The sequence below is a fragment of the Heterodontus francisci genome, chromosome 13, assembly GCF_036365525.1.
Source record: "Heterodontus francisci isolate sHetFra1 chromosome 13, sHetFra1.hap1, whole genome shotgun sequence".
Taxonomy (NCBI): domain Eukaryota; kingdom Metazoa; phylum Chordata; class Chondrichthyes; order Heterodontiformes; family Heterodontidae; genus Heterodontus; species Heterodontus francisci.
This window is the reverse complement of record NC_090383.1, coordinates 1,056,836-1,069,299: the sequence shown is the minus strand read 5'-3', so window position 1 is coordinate 1,069,299 and position 12,464 is coordinate 1,056,836.

Sequence of the window (12,464 nt, the reverse complement as noted above, 5' to 3'; positions counted from 1 at the left end):
AGTGCTGCAATCTCACTACTGCCCCTCCGGCAGTGCGGCGCTCTCTCAGTACCGACTCTCCGACTGTGCGGCGCACTCTCAGTACCGACTCTCCGACAGTGCGCGCTCTCTCAGTACCGACTCTCCGACAGTGCGACGCTCTCTCAGTACCGACTCTCCGACAGTGCTGCGTTCTCTCAGTACAGACTCTCCGACAGTGCTGCGTTTTCTCAGTACCGACTCTCCGACAGTGATGCGTTCTCTCAGTACCGACTGTCCGACAGTGCAGCGCTCTCTCAGTACCGACTCTCCGACAGTGCGGCACTCTCTCAGTACCGACTCTCCGACAGTGCGGCGCTCTCTCAGTACCGACTCTCCGACAGTGCTGCGTTCTCTCAGTACCGACTCTCCGACAATGCAACGTTCTCTCAGTACCGACTCTCCGACAGTGCGGCGCTCTCTCAGTGCCGACTCTCCGACAGTGCGGCGCTCTCTCAGTACCGACTCTCCGACAGTGCTGCGTTCTCAGTACTGCCCCTCCGACAGTGCTGCAATCTCACTACTGCCCCTCCGACAGTGCGGCATTCTCTCAGCACCGACTCTCCGACAGTGCGGCGTTCTCTCGGTACCGACTCTCCGACAGTGCGGCGCTCTCTCAGTACCGACTCTCTGACAGTGCGGCGCTCTCTCAGTACCGACTCTCCTACAGTGCTGCGTTCTGTCAGTACCGACTCTCCGACAGTGCGGCGCTCTCTCAGTGCCGACTCGCCGACAGTGCGGCACTCTCTCAGTACCGACTCTCCTACAGTGCTGCGTTCTCTGTACTGCCCCTCCGACAGTGCTGCGTTCTCAGTACTGCCCCTCCGACAGTGCGGCAATCTCACTACTGCCCCTCCGACAGTGCGGCATTCTCTCAGCACCGACTCTCCGACAGTGCGGCGCTCTCTCAGTACCGACTCTCCGACAGAGCGGCGCTGTCTCAGTACCGACTCTCCGACAGTGCTGCGCTCTCTCGGTACCGACTCTCCGGCAGTGCGGCGCTCTCTCAGTACCGACTCTCCGACAGTGCGGCGCTCTCTCAGTACCGACTCTCCGACAGTGCAGCGCTCTCTCAGTACCGACTCTCCGACAGTGCGGCACTCTCTCAGTACCGACTCTCCGACAGTGCGGCGCTCTCTCAGTACCGACTCTCCGACAGTGCTGCGTTCTCTCAGTACCGACTCTCCGACAATGCAACGTTCTCTCAGTACCGACTCTCCGACAGTGCGGCGCTCTCTCAGTGCCGACTCTCCGACAGTGCGGCGCTCTCTCAGTACCGACTCTCCGACAGTGCTGCGTTCTCTCAGTACCGACTCTCCGACAGTGCGGCGCTCTCTCAGTGCCGACTCTCCGACAGTGCGGCACTCTCTCAGTAGCGACTCTCCGACAGTGCGGTGCTCTCTCAGTACCGACCTTCCGACAGTGCGGCGCTCTCTCAGTACCGACTCTCCGACAGTGCTGCGTTCTCTCAGTACCGACTCTCCGACATGCGGCGCTCTGTCGGTACCGACTCTCCGACAGTACGGCGCTCTCTCGGTACCGACTCTCCGACAGCACGGCGCTCTCTCGGTACCGACTCTCCGACAGTGCGGCGTTCTCTCAGTACCGACTCTCCGACAGTGCAGCATTCTCTCGGTACCGACTCTCCGACAGTGCGCCGCTCTCTCCGTACCGACTCTCCGACAGTGCGGCGCTCTCTCGGTACCGACTCTCCGACAGTGCGGCGTTCTCTCGGTACCGACTCTCCAACAGTGCGGCGCTCTCTCGGTACCGACTCTCCGACAATGCGGCGTTCTCTCGGTGCCAACTCTCCGACAGTGTGGCGTTCTCTCGGTGCCAACTCTCCAACAGTGCGGCGTTCTCTCAGTACCGCACTAAAGTGTCAGCCTGGATTATGAGCTCATGTCTCTAGAGTGGGGTTTAAATCCACCAAGCGGTGAGACTGCTAACCACTGAGCTAATGCTGACACTCCTAATACTCAAGAATACATGTGTAGTAACGGCTTGTGTAACTATTTACGTTAGTTTTATTGCTGCAGGGGATTTAGAAGAAATACAAACATCGCAATTTTTCAGCAGGTTTTTATAAAAGAGAAGCAATAATAATCACCTGGGTTACCTCGAGCATCTCGCTGTAAACCGGCCTGAAAGGGTCGCTGATCAGATCATCCTCCGCTTGAGATTCCCCTTTTTTCTGCTTTCTTTTGAATAAGCACATCACAAATATTTAGTTTGTGATCCATAACATGTAAATAAATAACCCTGCTGCAAGCATAAATTCCCAATTATCTACTTCCTTATTGTCTCACTTTCCAGCTTAGACAGATGTTGGTGGTGAGATGGGGTTGGGGGGGTGGGGGGGTGGGGAATGGAGTCAGGGGAGCCAGAATTGGGGGAAAGGAGGGGGAGACAGTCAGGAGATAAAATAAGTTAAGATAGAGTTAGTGAATAAAGATGGCTTGGTTGATAACAGCCACTGTTTGTGTTCGATCTCCAAACAAACCAGAGGGTGAATCAATTTGTATAAGTGACTGAATTCCCATGAATATTTTCCAGTCATCTGTTCGTGGGATATTGATGGAAATCCCAGGAAAGGAATCACTGAAGGGGCTGAGCTGTTTGGAAACACGTTCACACTGCACTTTTCTCCGAATCTGCACAGGATTTCTGCCAGAATGCCAATGGAAGAGCAATAGTAGGTCTTCAAAATGAGCCAGAACCTGGATATTCCTTTGGGATTCTCCACAGGAGCCATGTCTGGATCACAACCTCCATCTGCCCCAAACAAGGGTACACAGAGTTCTAGAAATTGCTCTGGAATAGGTTGCTGGAAAATTGGGGTGAATTTGGTGAAACCTGACTCCCAGCAGGAGTCTCAGTCAATGCATTCCCATTCATTAAAATGAAGGTGACAGTGTGGCAAGTCAGGAATGGGTCATTGATCTCAACAAAGAAAGAGGCCATTCAGCCCATTGTTACTGTGTCAGCTGTCTTATTAGTCACACTTCCCTGATCTTTCTCCATAGCCCTACAAATTTTTCCTTTTCAAGTATTTATCCAGTTTCCTTTTGAAAATTATTTTTCAATCTGCTTCTATCACCCTTTCATGCAGCGTATTCCAGATCACAACTCGCTACATAAAAATGTTACTCCTTGACTCTCTTCTAGCATTTTTGCCAGTTACCTGAAATTTAGCTGGCTTGTACAACTTCAGATAATCTCATTGACCAAAGATATAACTAGGGCCGTCATACAACCTAATACTCAAACCTGTTAGTGATTGGTTTAACCTTCTCTGGTCCTGATCAGCACACTTACTGCGGACTGAACCTTGTCTCTGGGACAATCCTCTGCTCCATCGTGTTTGTCACTTGAATGGAGTAGGTGTCCTTCTTTCATCAGTGGTTGAATTAGTTTGATCTCACAGCCGAGTGCAACAAAGCATGATTCCACAGCAAGAACACACATTAACCTAAAGCATTGGATTCAACCAGTTGAGAAGATCTGTTAAAAACAGAAAGTTGGAGTTCAAGCCCTACTTCAGGATTTGAGAACAAGAACATAAGAACGTATGCATTAGGAACAGGAGTCGGCCAATAGCCCCTTCAGGCCTGCTCCGTGATTTAATAAGATCATGGCTGATTTGATTGTGGCCTCGATTCCACTTTCCCGCCTACCCCCCGATACCCTTTGACTCCCTTGTTAGTCAAGAATGTATCTACCTCTGCCTTAAAAATATTCAATGACCCTGCCTCACTGGAAGAGAGTTCCAAAGATTCACAACCCTCTGAGAAAAAAAAAATTCTCCTCACCTCCATCTTAAATTGGCGACCCCTTATATTTAAACTGTGTCCTCTAGTTTTAGTCTCTCTGTAGAAGGAAAAAATTGTGGCCGATGCAGCTAAATAAATACACATATGTATATATAAGATGAAAGTATAGCCACATATTGTTACAAAATGGAGTATTTACCCAAGGCATTGTGGGACAAGTTAGTTAGCTTGCAGCCTTGAGCATAGTACTGCTTAGCACAGGCAATTAGCCTGACCAAGGAGGGCCCCTCATATCAGTGTATAAGACAGCTGCTTTGTGTAACTGCAGACTGCACGAAGCAATCAGGAATGCAAGCTTGATAAAGGTAAAAGGATTCATTGTGGAGACTCAAGGATAGTTGATAAGGGGGTCTGGGAAACATCACAAGATGATCAGGGGGCTTGCTATGAGCTGATCACGTAACCACATGATGCCTAATGAGTAATCTAATTGGTAATATGTGTAATGTATGTAATCAATAACCGTTATGATTGGATTATGTCCAGCCGGGATGGGCTGAGTAACTGTATATCTGTTGTGGATTTTCCTTTGTTCAGTGGAGAGGTATCTGGACAGCCCAGTGACCTGCTCCCCGCTGGCGTAATAGACTGTTTGACATTGGAGCAGACCTGAGTGTCGAGTGATTCTTCTAGATTCATTCCCGCTAACACTCTCCCACAAGGGGAAATATCCTTTCCACATCCACCCTGTTAACTCCCCTCAGGATCTTATATGTTTCAACCTGTCCAACCTTTGTTCATAAGATAACGCCCCCATCCCAGATATCAGTCGAGTGAACCTTCTCTGAACTGCCTCTAACACATTTATATCCTTTCTTAAATAAGGAGACCAAAACTGTACACAGTACTCCAGATGTGTTCTCACCAATACCCTATACAACTGTAGCAAAACAGCTCCACTTTTATATTCCATTCCCCTTGCAATAAACGGCAACATTCCATTTGCCTTCCTAATTATTTGCTGTATCATCAACCTTTTGTGATTCATGTACCAGGATACTCAGATCCCTCTGTACCTCAGAGTACTGCAATCTCTCTCCATTTAAATAATGTGCTTCCTGCCAAAGTGGATAAGTTCGCATTTCCCCACATTATTCTCCAGTTGCCAAATTTTTGCCCACTCACTTAAGCTATCTATATCCCTTTGCAGACTCCTTTATGTCCTCTTCACAATTTATTTGTCATCAGAAAATTTAGCAACCATACCTTCGGTCCCTTCATCCAAGTCATTTATATAAATTGTAAAAAGTTGAGGTCCCAGCACTGATCCCAGTGGCACACCACTCGTTACATCTTGTCAACCAGAAAATGACCCATATTCCTACTCTGTTTCCTTTTAGCTAGCCAATCTTTTATCCATGCCAAAATGTTACCCCTACACCATGAATTTTTATTTTCCACAATAACCTTGTGACACCTCATCAAATGCCTTCTGGAAATCTAAGTACAGTATATCCACCAGTTCCCCTTTATCCACAGCACGTTACTTCTTCAAGGAACTCCAATAAATTGGTCAAACATGATTTCCCTTTCACAAATCCACATTGATTCTGCTGGATTACCTTGAATTTTTCTAAGTGCCCTACTATAACGTCTTTAATGATAGCTTCTAACATCTTCCCTATGACAGATGTTAAGCTAACTGGCATGTAATTTCCTGCTTTCTGTCTCCCATTTTGAATAAAGGAGTTACATTGGCTGTTTTGCAATCTAATGGAACCTTCCCTGAATCTAGGGGAATTTTGGAAAATTAAAACCAACACATCAACTATCTCATTAGCAACTTCTTTTAAGACCCGAGAATGAAGTCCGTCAGGACCCAGGGATTTGTCAGCCCACAGCTGCAACAATTTGTTCAGTACCACTTCCCTGGTGATTATAATTTTCTTGAGTTCCTCCCTCCCTTTCATTTCCTGATTTACTGTTATTTCTGGGATGTTACTTATATCCTCTATAGTGAAGACCGATGCAAAATACCTGTTCAGTTCATCTGCCATCTCCTTATTTTCCCTTATTAATTCCCCAGATTCACTTTCTATAGGACCAACGCTCACTTTGTTAACTCTTTTCTTTTTAAAATATCTTTAGAAACTCTTATTATCTGTTTTATATCTCTAGCTAGCTTTCTCTCACTCTCTCCTTATTAATCTTTTAGTTGTTCTTTGCTACGTTTTATATTCTGTCCAATCTTCGAATATGCCACCCATCTTTGTGCAATTATAGGCTTTTTCTGTAAGTTTGATACTATCTTTTACTTTTTTAGTTAACCATGGATGCTGGGTCCTCTCCTTGGAGTTTTTCTTTCTCGTTGGAATGTATCTATTTTGTGTATTCTGAAATATCCCGTTAGATGTCTGCCACTGCATCTCTATTGACCTATCCTTTAAACTACTTTGCTAGTTCACTTTTGCTAGCTCTGCTTTCATGCCCTCATAATTGCCCTTATTTAAAATTAAAATTAAGGTCTTAGACCCACTTTTCTCTCCCTCAAACTGAATGTAAAATTCAATGATATTATAATTGAATTTGGGAGGAAGGAACTTAAACCAATTATAATCACCAGGGAAAGGGTCCTGAAAAAAATATTGGAACTAAAAGCTGACAATTCCCCAGATCCGATGGACTTCATCCTAGGGTCTTAAAAGAAGTGGCTGCTGAGATAATAGATGCATTGGTTTTAATTTTCCAAAATTCCCTAGATTCTGGAAAGGTCCCATCAGATTGGAAAATAGCAAATGTGACTCCTCTATTCAAGAAAGGAGGGAGACAGAAAACAGGAAACTACAGGCCCATTAGTTTAACATCTGTCATAGGGAAAATGCTGGAATCTATTATTGAAGAGGTTATAGCAGGGCACTTAGAAAATCTCAATGTCATCAGGCAGAGTCAACATGGTTTTATGAAAGGGAAATCATATTTGACTAATTTATTGGAGTTCTTTGAGGAAGTAACACATGTGGATGAAGGGTGTTATGACTGAGATGGGAGGACTGCATTGTCTTTTCTAGTCCCACTCTCCACAGGTCACAACATATATTTTAAAAATGTTTATCCAGTTACCGATATGGACAATTATATACTCTACTCTTTATCCCAGGATAAAATACACCAACCAGCTTTCTTTAATAGACAACAAAATTATCAGTTTATTATCAAACAAGACTTATCCAGTAATGAAGCAAAGCATTAACACACAGATTGAAATATGAAAGTTCCCGTTTTAAATTCCCCACACACACTCACACACACATTGGGAGTTTTGTTACACAGACAAGAGACAAGCAGTAACTGAGACTGCAGTAGTAGAGAAGGCTATGTGCCTCCCTTCCTCTCTCTCTCTCCCTCTCTCTCCAGAAAACATCAAGTTTGAAAACTGTCTGCAACCGTGGACCTCCAAGCCTTCAGACTGCTATAGCCAGAGACCAGGGGAAGAGTACCACCTACAGTTCTGTCTCCAAGAAAACCCTGAGCAAAGTGGGCCAGCCACAAAGACTTCAAGAATACAAATCCAGCTGGAAGACCACTGAATCATCCAACCACAGACTGTGGAATTTAATCCAACCAAAAAATCTACTTTCCACTTTGTAATCTATTTGTGTGTGTGTCTGATCCTCTTGTGAATGTGTGGGTGAATGTGTAGCTTTTTTTTATTACTTTTAGATCAGGTTTATCTTTTTGAGTATAGTAAATTTACCTCTTGTTTAAATCAAGAAAACCTGTCCAATTTGTTCTTTCACAATCACATAAAAGGTAAAACACTCACTGAGGTGTTAAGCACAACCACTGTTTAAAAAGAAATAAACCCTATAGTGTTCAAATAAGAGGAAGGGCAAGAGGGGTGACTGTGACCCCCCCGCACCCCACCGCCCTCCTCACCTGGTTGGAACAATGGGTTTACCATCACCTGCAGAGTTGATGTTTGGAAAGCACAGTAAAGGATATATTTCTGTCTAAGCAAAGGAAGATGAAGGCATCATACAACAGGCAGGCAGGACCAGAATTAGCTCAATTGCGAGTAGGACAGAAGGTCAGAGTCCTCAATCATGCATTGGGAATTTGGTATCCTGAAGAGGTTGCTAGGATATGCAACCAGCCCAGATCATATGAGGTCCAGACACCCAATGGTGTGATTCTCAGACAGAACCGAAGTCAACTCAGAGAGCTGTATGACAACAATACATGTGACAACCCTGCGGCATCGCAGACACGTTCAAGTCTGAAGATGACCTTACAGAGACTACGAGCGCAGAGGAAGAACACGCTAACCAGAGTTCCACGTCACCAGAGTCTCAGTGGAGTCATCAAAGTGAGCTCAGATCTGGGAAGAGGTTTACAATAACAGGATCAGGATGAATAAGAAAACCTCCTCTATGTTTTAAAGAGTGGTTAAACTTACTAAATTGTAAATAACATTTTGTTTTAATCATGTATAGTTAGTCTGAACTGCAACATCACTGTATATTGTACATTTGCTTTTACTTTGGAAAAAGGGGGGGATGTTGTGGGACCACCTTAAGACCTGTAAGTGAAGGTCACCGGAGGAAGTGATGTCATGTTCACACATGGATGTGCCGTGTGCAGTACTACTTGTATATATATGGGACTCACTTAGTGCTAGAGGCTTGGATGGGGCAGAATTTGTAAGGAGCGTCCAGGAGGGCTTCTTGAAACAATAAGTAGATAGTCCAACTAGGGATGGGGCCGTACTGGACCTGGTATTGGGGAATGAGCCCAGCCAGGTGGTCGAAGTTTCAGTAGGGGAACAGTGACCATAATTCCATAAGTTTTAAGGTACTTGTGGATAAGGATAAGAGTAGTCCTCGGGTGAAGGTGCTAAATTGGGGGAAGGCTAATTATAACAATATTAGGCAAGAACTGAAGAATTTAGATTGGGGCAGCTGTTTGAGGGTAAATCAACATCTGACATGTGGGAGTCTTTCAAACGTCGGTTGATTAGAATCCAGGACCAGCATGTTCCTGTGAGGAAGAAGGATAAGTTTGTCAAGTTCCGGGAACCTTGGATAACGCGGGATATTGTAGACCTCGTCAAAAAGAAAAAGGAAGCATTCGTAAGGGCTGGAAGGCTAGGAACAGACGAATCCCTTGAGGAATATAAAGACAGTAAGAAGGAACTTAAGCAAGGAGTCAGGAGGGCTAAAAGAGGTTATGAGAAGTCATTGGCAAACAGGATTAAGGAAAATCCCAAGGCTTTTTATACGTATATAAAGAGCAAGAGGGTAACCAGGGAAAGGGTTGGCCCACTCAAGGACAGAGAAGGGAATCTATGTGTGGAGCCAGAGGAAATGGGCGAGGTACTAAATGAGTACTTTGCATCGGTATTCACCAAGGAGAAGGACTTGGTGGATGATGAGCCTAGGGAAGGGAGTGCAGATAGTCTCAGTCATCTCATTATCAAAAAGGAGGAGGTGTTGGGTGTCTTGCAAAGCATTAAGGTAGATAAGTCCCCAGGGCCTGATAGGATCTACCCCAGAATACTGAGGGAGGCAAGGGAAGAAATTGCTGGAGCCTTGACAGAAATCTTTGCATCCTCATTGGCTACAGGTGAGGTCCCAGAGGACCGGAGAATAGCCAATGTTGTTCCTTTGTTTAAGAAGGGTAGCAAGGATAATCCAGGAAATTATAGGCCGGTGAGCCTTACGTCAGTGGTAGGGAAATTATTAGAGAGGATTCTTCGGGACAGGATTTACTCCCATTTGGAAACAAATGGACTTATTAGCGAGAGGGAGCATGGTTTTGTGAAGGGGAGGTCGTGTCTCACTAATTTGATTGAGTTTTTTGAGGAAGTGACAAAGATGATTGATGAAGGAAGGGGAGTGGATGTTATCTATATGGACTTCAGTAAAGCCTTTGACAAGGTCCCTCATGGCAGACTGATACATAAGGTGAAGTCACACGGGATCAGAGGGGAGCTGGCAAGATGGATACAGAACTGGCTCGGTCATAGAAGACAGAGGGTAGCAGTGGAAGGGTGCTTTTCCGAATGGAGGGATGTGACTAGTGGTGTTCCGCAGGGATCAGTGCTGGGACCTTTGCTGTTTGTAGTATATATAAATGATTTGGAGGAAAATGTAGCTGGTCTGTTTAGTAAGTTTGCGGACGACACAAAGGTTGGTGGAGTTGCGGACAGTGATGAGGATTGTCAGAAGATACAGCAGGATATAGATCGGTTGGAGACTTGGGCGGAGAAATGGCAGATGGAGTTTAATTCGGACAAATGTGAGGTAATGCATTTTGGAAGGTCTAATGCAGGTGGGAGGTATACTGTAAATGGCAGAACCCTTAGGAGTATTGAGAGGCAGAGAGATCTGGGCGTACAGGTCCACAGGTCACTGAAAGTGGCAACGCAGGTGGATCAGGTAGTCAAGAAGGCTTACGGCATGCTTGCCTTCATCGGTCGGGGCATAGAGTATAAAAATAGGCAAGTCATGCTGCAGCTGTACAGAACTTTAGTTAGGCCACACTTAGAATATTGCGTGCAATTCTGGTCGCCACACTACCAGAAGGACGTGGAGGCTTTGGAGAGGGTACAGAAAAGGTTTACCAGGATGTTGCCTGGTCTGGACGGCATTAGCAATGAGGAGAGGTTGGATAAACTCGGATTGTTTTCACTGGAATGACGGAGGTGGAGGGGCGACATGATGGAGGTTTACAAAGTTATAAGCGGCATGGACAGAGTGGATAGTCAGAAGCTTTTTCCCAGGGTGGAAGAGTCAGTTACTAGGGGACATAGGTTTAAGGTGAGAGGGACAATGTTTAGAGGGGATGTACGAGGCAAGTTCTTTACACAGAGGGTGGTGAGTGCCTGGAACTTGTTGCCGGGGGAGGTGGTGGAAGCAGGTACCATAGAGACGTTTAAGAAGCATCTTGACAAATACATGAATAGGATGGGAATAGAGGGATACGGACCCCAGAAGTGCAGAAGGTTTTCGTTTAGGCAGGCTTGGAGAGCTTAATGGCCTGTTCTTTGTTCTTTGTTCAAGTTAAGTTACAATAAAACCCACATTTTCTTTGGATATTACTTGTAGTCCTGTGAATTTTAATAGTTCACACATGAAAGGAACAAGTAATATTACAGGAGGAGTCCAGCAAGCCTAACAATAAAGGCATGGCTGGAGGTGGCAGACAGAGTGAGCAGCCGAGGGATGGTTGCAAGAACCTGGATCCAGTACAGGAAGAGATCTGGTGTGGTCTGGAAAGGTGAGTGGCATTTAGAATTGCAAACTGGATGCCTGACATGAATTAAAAGGCACCCATGAAATGTGAGGCCAGGTGGTGGACCCATGCATGAGTAACACCAGGCACCAACACCACATTGAGGTGCCCAGTTCAAGTGCACCCAAACCCCATTGTCAGTGATAAGTGAATGCTGCATTGAGATGGCTGGATGGTCACCTCACCATTGCCAAACATTGCTGCACATTTACGGTGCCACAGAGTGACCAACACAGAATGACCAGCACAGATGAGACAGCATGACACTGTATGTCTGTGCTTCCAGGAGAAGCATGCTCAGAACTCCAGGGATTGTCAATGCAATGGAAGTGGAGTGCCATTCATCACTGTGGTGACACTGATGGAGGAGGCAGCCATGGAGATTGGATTGGCCATGATGAGACAGCTTGTCACTGAGGGCGAGGCAGGTGTGGAAGCAATGGAGAGTGAGTAAAGCGATGGATCATTCCCTAGACCATGTGTGCCCTGTGACACCTGTGTGTGGGCCTTTAACACCATTGGAAGCTCCTGATCAAGGAGGGGCGCCAGGGCTTGATTGAAGGAGCAGCTGTTTCACTTAAATCATGTCTCTTCAGCAGGTACAACAGCAGATGAGGCAGAGACGAAGGCTTCTGCTGCAGTGGAAAGCTCAGAGGATGCACCACCATCTCAAGACACTGCGTCACTTTGTTCCAGTGCACCCTCCACCAGCACATGGCAGCGGACTCTATTGCGCATGTAGAATGGGTCGTACAATCTGGTGAGCACTGCACAGACATGCAGAAGGAGGTAACGGAGGCAGTGACAGCTGCAGCCACTTCCCTTCGGAGGAGTGGGAGGTGCAGCGATGCTCAGCTTCATGCTGGCAAGCCTCAGGTGTCATCATCAAAACAGAAGATGTGCTTCAGCAGCAGCATGAAATGTATGAACGTCTGTCAAAGTTTCCAGAGGCAGTGCAATCCCATGTGAAAATGGTGGAGGAGTCCACCCATGCTATAAGTGGCACCATTTCACTGGCATGTGAGCGCATGGTATCCTCCATAAAGAGAGTGGTAACCCTCATGGATGGACGCATGGATGGTAGCACTGAGTGGATGCAGTAGCTGCACATGGGCCTCCATAACATAGCCTCATCCATGAGGTCTGTGGAGCCAACTGCCCTGACCAGTTATGAACATGATATATTGTCCAGCATAACGAACATGGCATCCATAACCTCCTTTATGCAGCAATGGGCTGCTGATGCCACATCCAATCCCTGGAATGAAGCACAGATGAAAAAGTTGAGTGCCAACATCATCTTTAAGACAACAGGCATTGGGTGTCCACCACATCCCACTGGCATCACCTTCTGCTGCAGCATACCGCACAGCTCTGCCA